We start from the raw sequence: 13,642 nt of genomic DNA on the forward strand, positions 1-13,642 counted from the left end.
ATTCATTCTGTGATTCAGTTGCCTCTATCCTTTAATGTTCTAATGGAACAGTTGTGGCCATGCTGTGATATCTATAAGCTTGGTACTTATTTAATTGTATTTTTTAGGTATCTTATAGTTTGTTTATGAATAAAATAGGAGTCCTCTAAAATGGAGTATTCCTGCTTGTTTTTAGTTAATTAGTGTATTATGATCTATTTATACTCCAATTTAAATTAATATGTAGGATTTAAGGAACAAATTCCTATGCCAAATAATGTGAATTTTATGTGTGCAAATAATTGAGAAATTAAAAACCTGAGTTTCTTTTTTTATACTGAGTTTATAGATAAAATTCAATTACTTATGCATTTGAGATAGAAAAAAATATTTCTTTTTTTTCCTTCTTCATGTCTGAATTAATATGAAGGCAATGAACCAAATCCCACTCTTAGGTACACAGGTATAAATTATATTTCTAATTTCTGTATTTAATAATTCAGTGAATTAAATTTATAAATAATAAATTTCCATATGTGTATATGTAAAAATAGAACTTAGCCGAGGAGAAGGTCAGGAAGAAGATAAAATTTAAATGCCCTCTAATTATAAAAGTAAGCTCTATACAGTAGTAAAAAAAAAGATTACCAGAAGATAATAACTTTGGTCAACTTCAGTAAGTTGAGAAAACTTTCTCTGGATTCCACAATTGTTATGGGAGCAAATAGGTAAAGAATAAGTTGTTTTGTTTACCTAATAATAAGAAGATAAAAAGATTCTCTGTAATGATGTCATTGTCTTTATTCTCATAGTTAGAAAAATTTGAGCACTAACATTCGTGGTAATTCTAGTATTTCTCAGTTTCCTCTGAAACAGGAAATATCAAAATTATCACTAATTCAAAATCATTGTACCTTATTGCACATCTATTTCATTGTTGCATTTACATTCATCCTTCTGTCCACTTTAATCTTTTGCCTTTATTGGGCTTCCCCACTGAAATCATAGAAATATTTCCACTGTCAGTGACACTTCAGTGTTTCTTCCTCTGCAGTCCTTTGACTGACATTTGTGAAGAGACTTGCCCCTAAAATGGTGCTCTGTAAAACCCAAACAGAGTTAGAGGGAAACCTGAATCACTGCTGATTTCTTTATTACTCTCAATTTTATTATTGGTTAATTAGTTACAGATATTATGACATTATATAATTTCAAATATTTGCAAAATTTATCAGAGTACATCTAAAGATAGTATTCCTATAGGGTTTGGGGTTTTTTTTGGTTTTTTTTTTTTTTACTTTTTTTCTGTTCCTTTTTGTTAGAGATGATTGTCTGGTTTTCATCTGCTTTGCTTCCTTCCATTCAGCATAATTTAATATTGCTGTGATTCAGCATTACATTGATTCAATTTGTGAAGAAGACACCTTCAGTGCTGTCTGTGCACAGAAACACTAGATTGGGTTAACAGATGAAAATAACCCAAAATTATTTATTTTTCCTGTTGGATTTCTGCCTTGCCCTCTACAAAATACATTGAATACTTGACATTAGGCATCCACAATATGCTGGCTTACATGGTTGGAGCACTACAGAACCATGCACAATTCAGATTTATGGAAAAAAAAAATCTGCAGGAATGAATTTATTGCTTTTAGGAGATCTTTTAGATGGATCTACTTTAACCCTTCTAAAATTGTTATGTATATATTTTACACACCTTCCACAGACACCACCACTACCACTTCAGGCAGATAACTTCCGATTTCCTTCTACATAATTTTCTAAAACCAAGCTTCCATTGAGCCAAACTTTGGTGAAATGCTTTGGCCAGATTGCAGGGAAGGCTTTTCATGTCCCTCTGAGTAAATATGTAGTCTCCAGCTCAGGTAAAGTAATTTCTACTGCTCTCAGACTAATGGAAATAGAAGGCCAAGACATAGGGTGCATACAGCTTTACTCCACAATAGCATATTTGCAGTGTTCAGAAGATGAAAGATCTCTGCAAAAGGGTTTTTCACATTAGCATCTTTTCTGGAGTTTCCCTTGGTATTCTGTGGCTATGCAACTCACCTGCTTGGGTTTGTTGAATAAATAATGTACCCAAACATGATGTTTGGAGTTTATAACAGGGCTTCCATCTTCTACTCAATAATTAGGCAGGGAAAAAAAAAAGTAAAAGAGCTTTGGATTCACAATTATTTAGTATGAATATGTTTTCATGAGTTAGTCATCAGAACTGGCACTGCTACTCTTTGGGAAAATATTCTGTTGATGGGTAATGAAACAGTGACATTGCCACAGCAGGGAACGAGAAAGTCAAAAGATTGTTCTCAGTCTAGTTTGCTTGGTTAAGCAGTAGCCAGTGACATGGTTTAACTGTATTTCCTTGAAAATTTTTTTACTGCTATGATTACTGGTGGCGGCTAGAGTGTGAGCAAAGGACCAAAGACATAAGCATTCATTATGATTTGGGGGGATGAAAGCCAAGAGAAAACGTGGGCAAAATAAAAACAAGTCGCTTGTAGGCAGTAATCTACATTCAAACTAGACAATAGGGCAGACACTTCTCACGCCTTGGATGCTCTCACCCCAGTAGGCATGCTATGAAGAAAGACACATGAAGGGCAAAAGTTCCATGTTAAAATGCAGGACCTTTTCTCTGCAGACAGAAATATGGTTATGAGAAAAAGCAAAAATCTAGGCAGAGTGCACTGAGATAAACATGCCTTGTGATACCATGAAATTGAATCAGTTTCAGATGTGGTACATTGCCCCAGTACAGAAAATTATGAGAGACTCTATCAATCTGAAATACATCCTGAATCTTGAAAGACTTGGGTGAAGAGGCTCAACCTCTCCCCTGCCAACTTGTCTGGGGACAAATTCTACCATCACGCTCTTTCCATGAGACTAAATCTCTTAGAATAAGTGTCTGAGTCACAGACATCCCCTAACCATTTCATCATCATCTATAGCCTAACAGGCCTATCCAGCCTCTCCTTTACTGTCTTTAAACTCAGCAGAAAAACTGAGGATTACTGGCTCCCATTTTCCTTCTTAAAGGCTTTTAAATCACTTCTAATCTTCAGCACTTAAAGTTTGTCAGGAACATTCTTCAATTCACAGTTTTCACATGTTATTTTAAGAAGCCTTATTTCTATATTTCTTTCCTTCATTGACTTTCTTCTAAATCTTTTCTGTTTAAGTCCTTCGGCCAGGCATAGTAAAATCTAGCCTATTAAAATGTGCATTTATGAAGCAAATATAAATTGTGATATAAAAATACACAATCTCTGTATTCATATGCAGGGAGGTATTAGATAAAAGCATGTCAAAAAAACCAGTTGACAACAGGTAGTTTATTCTTACTTTAGATTTTTTTCAGGTCCTAAAAGCAATGTAATAATGAAATCATCTAGGATGTTCAAGTTTAATTGATCCATATAAAATAAAATCTAAAAGAAAAAGAAGGACAACCAGAAGAGGATTTAAAAAATAAAAATAAAAATTTAGATAAAGGGTCGTATTCAAATGTGTATTACCACCATTGACAGAATAGACCTTCTTCATTCACAGAGTGAATGTCATAGCAAAAAAAAACCTTAAAAATCCCATAAATCAACAGTCAGGAAAACTGTTACAACTGGAAGAGCAAAAATTTGTGTAACTTCTCTGAGCTTGACCTCAGCAAAAGGTTTCTTTAGAAAATTTCTTCTTCCTCTGACATCTTAAAATAAGTTTAACTAGTATAACTAAATGCAAATACCAAAGCAAGTTAAATAAAAAGAGCACATTCTTCTCACTGTCTGAGTGGCTTTCAACAGGTTACTAAACTGAAATAAAATATTTGGTTTAAATAAGCATTACATAGCATGCCCTCAATTTCACTGGTCTAGTGTGTAAATTTACTTTTAAGAGCATAAGTATTATATTTGGAAAGGGTGAAGACAGGAACTGCAATAGAAAATCCACACTAACTGCATATTATAAAAGAAAATAAGATACAGTTTTGTGTTTTCATAAATTTATGGCATTTAAGGCCAGAGAACTATTATATTGTGTCATTGTGTCACAGGCTATCCTTTCCCATCTCACTAAATCTTTTTAGAAGAATAGCTTGTCTTTGACTGAAGCATAGGTTGTGTTTACCAAGAGCACCTCTTGCAGAAAAGCATTTCATTTTGATTTAAAGCCATTAAGAGGTGGAAAATGAACTACCTTGTTCAGTAGCCTTTCTGAGAGAGTAATATCTGTTGTTTAACACTGTCTCACTTTCTGTAGCAGTCAAGCATGTAGCTTTAGCATCAAAGTCCTCATTTTGTTGTATTCTCCTAAACGAAAAAAATTGCACTATCCATTCTCATTACTGCTTTTACCTTTAGAAAGAACTTATCTACTGCACATAAGTAATCCTTCAATTTAATATTATACTGAATCTCAGATTGTATATTATTAATATTAAATAACTAATTGCTTTTTCTCAGACTTTTAATATCCCTCTTAAAATATAAACATACATATTTTCAATTAAAAAAGTAATATATTTCTCACTATTAAAAAATTATTTATGTATTTAACCACATTGCCCCACTAGACCAAATATGAGTTGCTAGTTTATCCTGACACTTTTTGCAAGTCGCTGCCTTTCAGAGGGCCATTGGACCCTCTGTCATTATGAATCCTTTTAATATGGAAAAACATTCAGTTACCTGGTTTGATTTTCTTCACTTCCACAGGACTTGTTGACCTCAAACCTGAAAAAATGAACTGCAAAAGTAAAACAGTAAAAGCTGGTAGTGTCTTATATTGTCCAAAAAAAAGCCTAGCAGGAATCTTCCCAGCCACGTAGAAAAAAAGAGGTAAGACATTTTATTTATTAATAAAATCTTATAGGTGATTTTCTGAAATATTTCTCTTGATCTTGCCTCATTTTGATATCCAGAAACTTCTGTGAGAATGACAATAAATAAATCTTTCAAAAGTCAAATAATGCATTTTCTTAAGATATTGGCAGAAAAAGCTAGTAAATTTTTACCTTTAGAAATCACTGTAGTAAATGAAAATTATCTATATGAATTGAATCTATTCATCTTAAAATCAGAGAAATATTGGAAAATCACTGGGATTTTTTTCTGATTCTGTGTCTGATTTGCCCTGTAAATACCTGTTTATTAAAGCATACTCAAGTTATCTAAGACCAAAAATTCATAAAGAAAAACAGAACAATTTAAATTTAACAACTTAAAATGTTGGTTGGGGCATTTGTTTCTTTTTAGGTTTTTGATTTTTTTCAGTCCTGCTTTGTTTGTTTATGGTAAAGTTTTTTTGCTACAAACCCTCAGTGTTGGCAAGGACACCCTTCAGCAAAGCAGCTTGCCCATCATCTGGCCTTGAACACTCTTACACAATCCTTTCTACCTTCAGATTCATGGAAAGTGTTGTACAGCAATGAAAAATGAATCTGCAAGTAAGCCTGAAAATAAAAAAATTGCAAATTGGTTTCTCCAAATTAGTGCATGTAATGGCAGTTGTAGAAACAATGACTAAGTGAAGGTGAGCCATAATCACATCTAAAGCATTCTCAATGTCATTTTTAATTCACTTTGTTCAACATGAGAAAAAAATAGCAAAACCTATGCAGTAGAAAGTCCTGCATTTCATCCAAAGGATTGTTCTCTACAGTTTCCTATTGATTACCCTCATGTATTTTTAGATCTCAAGAACAGGGTATTGGAAGTAGAATATACTTTTAAAATTCTTCTTTTTCTCATAAATTCTTTTGTGAGAAAAATTCAAATTACTTATTTGAATTAAGTTTCTGCCTGACTGTTTCTTTCAATTAATTCGGTCCCTGTGGATGGACTCTCTTTTTTCAGCTGTCTAGGATACGTCTTGCAGATAAATTCCCACAAAAGATGGCACATTAAAATGAATTCTGACCTGTTCAGAGGTAACAAGCCCTGGAAAATGTCTCTATGGTCAATAGACCTTTGGCATCTCATGTTCTAGAGAAAGCATCTTCCAGTTCTGGAAGAAAGCCAGGTAGCTTGCATATGCAAGGAGAATTCTGGCAGGATGCCAAGCTACCTGATTGCTTTCTCTTGCCTCCCACACTTTTTTGAACAGCCAGTCCTCAGAAAGGATGTTCACTGATCTCTAGAGGAAGCAAAATTTCCAGCTCATAAATCAGTCTGCAAAGAACAAAAGGAAGACAATATATTGCTACAGTGCCTTGCTATGTGGGGTTGATTCAAGTGTCTGTAAAATACAGTTGATTCTAAGCATTTCAAGCTGCAGCTGCCAATTACTGGATTTGTGGATGGGTAGTTAATGTAGATTATTGTTGTCTGTCTTTGGTGCTGAAACAAGCTGCTGGTCAGCTTCTTGAAACAAGGTTTCTATGTACTTGTCCAATTCCTTTCCATGAGCAATTTTGGAATAGAGTTTCTGGAAGCATTACTTGAAACCTGCACTTAGAAAGTCTTCACATAATGTCTTTTGGATAAATTGGCTAAGATTGACATTCTACAGATACATTAATTCCTGCAGCGGTTGTTGCAAGAAGAAATTATTAAAAAGGTTTTGATAATTGTGTTCCTTAAAGTACTCCTCATCTTCCTAAGAAAATCCACCCAGAAACAGCCCTGAGAGACCTGAGAAGGCATCTGCAGCTCCATAATTTTGGGAATCATTATATGTAAATTCTGGGTTAGTGCTTATCTGTGTCAGATGGCTGTGGTTTCCAGGGAGATACACCTTAAAAGTGTCTTTCCCTTTTTGTTTCCTGTTCTTTGCTGCTTGTAAAGGATACAAGGGGACCTACCTCATCTTTTTCCAATTGTCCTTTGGGAACCTTTTTGTGCAAGTATGTTTTTGAGTGAAAAATATCAAGGGACTCTCTGCTACTTTTGCAGAGTCAATACACAGAGCAGTATGCCTGCCTGTTGTAGGTTTCTGATATGTCTCAGATATATTGAAATTTGATTTATATGCTAATGATTTGAGTTAGATATAAACCTATTAAGAAAAGAAAAGGTGAAAAAGAAAACTAAGGAATCCTTATTATGGCAAATTTTGGTGTCCCTAAGACTTTGTAAAAAGATGTGTTCAAGAGGTAGAACAAATGAAAGAGAAGATGAAGTACAACCTTGTGTAATGATATAATTTTTAAAAATACTTTGGCCATAGTTAAAATTAATTTCTGGAGAATTGGGAACAATATGATGAAATAAATAGCTTCTGAAATTATTTTTCCAGTACTGGGAAAAGACTGCCCAAAAGAATCCAACATAGTGCCTTCTGCAAAAAGGAGACCACAAAACAGTTTTTTTAATTAATGTGATTTTTGGTGAGTCTGTCTCTGAACAAGACAGAATTTCCAGTTCATATGAAGTTATAGGGTTTTTTTCAGCATATTAAAGTGTTGATTTACTTGGTCTGCAGTCTTCTGGACTTTCAACTAATGTCATGGTTGGGTCTCAGAACCAAAGGCAAGTAATTTCTTTCATTCAAAGGGGTGGTAGAATATGGAAAAAAATTGAGGCAAATTAAGACATGAAGCAATACAGTTTTGGAAACCTGAATTTTATTGTATTTATTTAGTTTGTGACTTCTCAGACTAAACTAACAGTTTATTCTCCTTTACAATACCTATGGAGTGAGTGCATGGGATATTCCTTAGTTAAATTATACATTCTAAAAGTACAGAATCCTCTTTCAGAAACTGCATTTGTTTTTGGACCACCACCATCCCTTGTTAGATTGAGAATTATCAGGTCTTCTGTTATGCTTACAGCTGGATGTATCTGTGTGCAAATGATATTTTGGTAATTGACTTTTAGTTTCCAGGAATATTAAACAATTGAAGCTATTTAAACTATCAAGTAGCTTTGACAATCACTGTTTTCTGCATTATGACATTTGACTTCGACAGATTTTTCATTCTCATCTGAAAACTCAGTTTCCTCAGAAATCTCCCTAATACACTTCTGGGGGGTTTTTTGTTTGTTTGTTTGTTTGGGTTTTTGGTGTTTTGTTTGGTATTTGTTGTTGGGTTTTTTGTTTGTTTGATTTGTTTTGGGGTTTTTTGGTTGGTTTGGTTGGTTTGGTTGATTTGCTTCAGGATGGGTTATTTTGAATTTTTTTAAGGAAACCAGGTAAAGAGGTTTATCATTTCAATTCTTTCCTAATTTATTTCAGTTAACTGTAAGGTACATGTAGAATTCAAGGCTGTCCAGGGTCTGTACTCCAAACTAGCAGTGTTTTTATTCACTGATAGTTATTTCTACTCAAATAGTCCACAGGGAATGTGTGCAGCATGTGTGAAGACCTACAGATAAACATGCAGACTACACTGCTACCCTAATTGAGACAGATATCCTGCCACCCTTAGCTGCTGCATATTTCAGACTTGGTAAGGATCAAAACTCTCCTAGGTCCTAAGGAAGGGCTGTGGAGTAGAGGAGAGCCTTCATTGTTATACAGCTCTTTTCACAGCTGCTCTTGCAACTACAGCACAACTTCCAAGCAGTGCTCACCAGACAACTGAATAGGGGAAAATCCTGATTTTACATCCAGTTTACACAATAAACACAATATTTTTTTAAAAGACACTGCTTCTTTGTTTGGTGTATGGTAATACCAAACACAATTGTTCTATGTAGGGTAACTGGTGTTACATTGCAACTCTTGTCAAATAACATATTTGTCTCACATTTACCCCAAAAACCATGTTCAGGTGAGGTTCAGCACAATCTTGAGAAAAAAAATGAGCTTGAACGTGATTGAATCAGGCACCTACTTCCTTTAGCACCATAACATGGACTTTCTGATAGCTCAGCCAATTGAGATGCAGATTTTGAAGGCACATATTATGCTCTAAAACAGAATGAACTTTTTGACAGTCTACTTTTACACTAAAATTAAAACCTTGTGGTTGTGCATGCAGTAAGTTTCATGCAAGCAGTAATTTAAATAATTAATCTCTTCCTCATCTTCACACAAATTTGAACTTTGGCTTCCTACTTACCTTAGAAAGGGTCCTGGATCTTAGGAGGGTGATTTAAGATAAAGAGCAGTGGAAAAAAAAAAAAGGGAAGAACACAAAATAATCATACATTTACCAGTAAAAATATAGGTATGATACTGTTGACATAATAATCACAAAGTTAGCAAGCAAGGACCATAGGCAGAAAAAACAAATTATCAAAAGGAAGATCCCAAATTTCGCCAATTTTCTTGCAGGAGCCAAAATATTTTCTCATCAGACTGTAGCTGTATATAAAGAAGGACTTCTCCTATATCTAGACAAGTTCAGCATCTCTTCACTGACCACTTTTTAACAAATATTTTTCTCTTCACTTTTTTCTATTCATTTTTTTTTAATAGAAATAGATCTGGTGAGACAAAAGTGATAAATATCCCAAGGCAGTGATGTATCCAAAGAATTGTTATCATGTTTCAGATGCGCCAGTGTGATTCTTGGTTGAATTGAGAGACAGGTGGCTTTCAGCTAATATGTAAACACTGCAGAATAGGTACTACTAAAAATCAGCAAGCCCTATCAAAGTAAGAAAGACTCCTAATAATTTCACTAGTTCTTTGATTGGATCTGAACCAAAACTATTGCAGGACCAAGGTGGAAACTGCAGCTCAATTTTATGTTTTAAATTAGGTGCTTACTATGTTGTTACCTGAGAAAATTGCCTACATTCCTGATTTTGAGGAGATGAAAGCACATTCATAGGAATACATATGTGGAAAATCTTTAAGGGCACACAAGTGCTTGCAATTTCTGTGCACAACAGAGAATTTGAAATAATGAAAAGAAATCAACTGCCTTTTATAAGTGTTTTTTCTTAAGATGAGCATGTTAGACCTAACAATAAAAGCATTCTGTCACAAAACAACAACCACACAAAAAACAACCAGAAAAAGAGTCTTTAACCAGAAAACGAGTCTTTAAGGACTCTTCCAACTTGAGTCATTCCATGATTCTGAGACTCCCACAGGTAATTGATATAAGACTCAGCTTTGTTCTTGGGTCCAGTGCCATATAGCAGATGCAAATCTATTCAGCTTCTGTCTACAGACACTCTTCTATCAAGAGCTGGCTGGAGAAAATCAGTGGCAGCAATTGCATAGAAAACATGTAGCTCCAGATTATTATAAAACACTTCAGCCTGGAAAAAAAATTATTTGAGAAACTGTCAGTTCTGCCATTAGTGTAATTTATAACAGCTGACATAAAGATACTCTGCCTTGGACGTTGTTCAAACATTTTAAAATCACTTCTACTGCTTTACACAAATAAACCCATGACATAATACAGTCAAAGGTCTTATGCTGCTCTTGTTCATTATAGCAGATCTTGATAATCCACTGTAGATGAGTTTGCATTGCCTTTAGAAATATCTTTCTGTCAATGGGGAATTTTTAAAAATAGCAATGAGGTATAAAAGCTTCATGATTTAAAAAGAAAGAAAATAAGGTTTTCATCTCATCAGGTACACATGGCAGGATGGAATTGATGAGCAACACTGTTGAGAATGCAAATAATTTTGAACTAACTGAAATTCAATTGTGCTGAAACACAACTCACAATTTAACAGGTAAGGAATAGACCATATTTTATTTTTGTCTTCCCATTTTACCTATTGAGACTGCACTCTAACAAGCATTTATCAGAGTGCAAGGGAAGAAAGTCTTTCCTGTGAATAAGTTTTAACCTGAGAAAAGAAGCTGTCTTCGAGGGCTGCAACTCGATCTGCTTAAAGTAAGTGGAGGATATTTCTGCTGACAATACTGCTATTTCTCTTCTGGCCAGGTAAGTTCCAGGGGAAAAAAAAAGCAAACCAAAGAACAGCAAAAAATAACAACACAAAGCTTAATAAAATGTAGCAAAGATACTGTTTTCTGAAGTTTGAGGGTTAACACATATGCGCCCACCAAAACAAAAGGGTAAAGGATGTTGTCAGCACAGTCTTGAAACAAATATTCCCCCCTCACTATTCCAACGGGAGATTATTTTTTCAGAGGTTCATATCAGCTTTATTACACTCTAAATTTGTTCCACTCATAATTTATTCTCCTAATTTATAATTAGGAGAATTCTTAATTTTCTCACTGCATTAATTTGTTATGTATAACTTTTATAGAACTAGATTCTTTATCAACTTTATTATCTCCAAAGACGTAAAAATTTTCTGGAACTCCTGTTATTCATGTAGCTGTTTTTTATCTCTTTTTGATTTCTCATAATTATAAAGGAAGTTTCAGAAAGGTCTTGTACAAAAAAAAATCTCTCTCACAAGGGCCTCGACCGAAATTTCCTTGCTTTCTCCTTTATCATAACATGGAGTCACCCTGTGACCACATAATATAGGCAGGACTTTTCTCCTCATCTGTCATTTCCAGTGGGTCTCAGCTTACAGAGAAAAATTGCATTACTGCATAGGTGATCTTGTACTTCACACCAATAAATTTTGTCCTATTTATATTACTAGTGGACTGCACACTTCAGACTGAGTCAAAAAGGTCAGCCATTTCTTCCATCTGCAAATTATCCACAAATATGTAAAGAGAAAAGCTATCTATCAGTTGACTTCATGGTCAGAATTCAGGTTCTGTTGTAAAAGGCACTACGTCATTGCACAGGTCCCTCCCTGGAGGAATAATGGAATAAAGGCACCTGCACAGGTTCCTCCCTGGAGGAATAATGTTCAAGAAACTGTTGCTATGAATATGTATAACAGTACATGGCAAGATTGCTTGCAACTATTGCAAATGCTTCTGTAAACAGTTGCGATACAGAATTTTTTTATTTGTGTGCTGTGATTAACCAAAATTTAATAATATTTTCTGCTCCTAAGTAGGTTAATTTTTCTCTCTGAAATAAAAATTTAAAGATTTTGAATTCTTCAAAGTTACTTTGAGCTATCCCCAGCTCAACATCGGCTTAGTAAATTCATACTTCTGATTCCAAATATGCATGAAGTCAGGACAGGAAAAAGATCATGTAAAAAGCACTACAGTCTGAGTTCAGAAATTTAACGGAATAATGGTTGCTTAAAGAAAACTTCATCTCAAAAGAAAACTATTCTTTCTTATCACTATATAATTGAAAGGACAATGCGGTATTAGGCGGTACATTACTGGCTGAGATAAAAAGGAAGAAATTAAAGTCTGCTTTTTTGTGAAAGAATACCCCTTATGTGACAGATGTAAAGATACCAAAGCAGTAGCAATTCAAATTCCTTGATGTTATATCAAAGCCAAATCACAGTCCCACTGTGTTTTTGTTTCACTTAAAATCCATAACCCTTTATTGGAGAAAAATTCCTTAATGAAAGGAAACCAGATTGATGGAAGAGACAACAAAGAAATATAGCCATTGAACTCTAACAAGTATGCAATACACAAGGTTTTGAGAAACAAGGTGGGCTAATAGACAATAGAATCTTCCAGTTAGTCCAAACTCATCAATAAAAGTACAAAATACTCCTTTGGGGTTCCTTTCTGGCAGTCAAAATGAGAAGAAAAACATACTGATGAGGAATATTAACTTTCAGCTCCATTCAGGTATGCGTAAGTAAGGACAGAAATGTAGTGAGGGAAACCCGTAAAACCTCTTAATTGTGGAGAGTCAGCATGATTCAATATATTACTACTCTTTGCAGAAAAAGTACTTGGAAACACACGGATTTGGTATTGGAACAGAATATCAGCCCAGCAATAAAGTGGCAGACGCAAGACATTAAGTTCTGCTCATTTAGATTCACTGAATTTGACACATCCATGCAGGTAACCCACTGTCAAAACCACAAGGTTAGATCTGTTTTACTAGTGTGGAAACTTCCTTGGTTTTCTCTTTTACCCTGAAATTGGGAAGAAATGTGCTGCTTGAGCATTGTTTGACATGCCTTCAGTCCTCTCCAAAAGGATTCATTTCTAGGACTCTGACTAGAAATCTACAGCACATTTATTAAGTAGGAAATAGAAATCTATTGAAGTGCTTTCTGAGAGAGCAAGAGCAATGAGCCATTGCAATATCTAATTCACATAATACTGAGAGTAACTGCACAGGAAGAGTGAGCAGTTGATGGTAAGTTATATGAGCTCATCCTTGTCAAGGAACCATTAAGGGAGCTAAACTTGAGACACAATTGGATTACAGAAATTTCTTGTATAACATCAACGTTAATAAAGTAATAATAAGTGTATTTCACAATCACAAGCAAATTGAATTCTGTCAATTTTCTGTGCTCTTTTTATTTGCCCTATATGTACTGTCTTCTAGTAATTGAAAAGGATTTATTTACTTTCAAAGTATTCTTGAGTCACAAATGTCCGAAATAATTTTTATATAGCAGGTTTAGATCCTGAAACTTGAAACAGTGGTGACCTTATAAAAAGCAGTGCAGTAGAATTTACTTAAATAAAATTAATTTAAATTTAAAGGAAATCCATTCCAGAGATGTTTATATATATATTTTTAAATGAATACAATAAATCCTCATTTTTTTGAAACACATATAGTTATCAAAAACTTGATATAAAAAGCAGAACCTGTCCCATCTAATGAGGAAAACAATATTTCTCCTTTACAGCAACAGCTCCTCTAGATCCATACAATCATATGTCCCACCTGGCGAGGTAGCCCTGA

Source organism: Zonotrichia leucophrys, chromosome 1 (assembly GCF_028769735.1).
Source record: "Zonotrichia leucophrys gambelii isolate GWCS_2022_RI chromosome 1, RI_Zleu_2.0, whole genome shotgun sequence".
NCBI lineage: Eukaryota > Metazoa > Chordata > Aves > Passeriformes > Passerellidae > Zonotrichia > Zonotrichia leucophrys.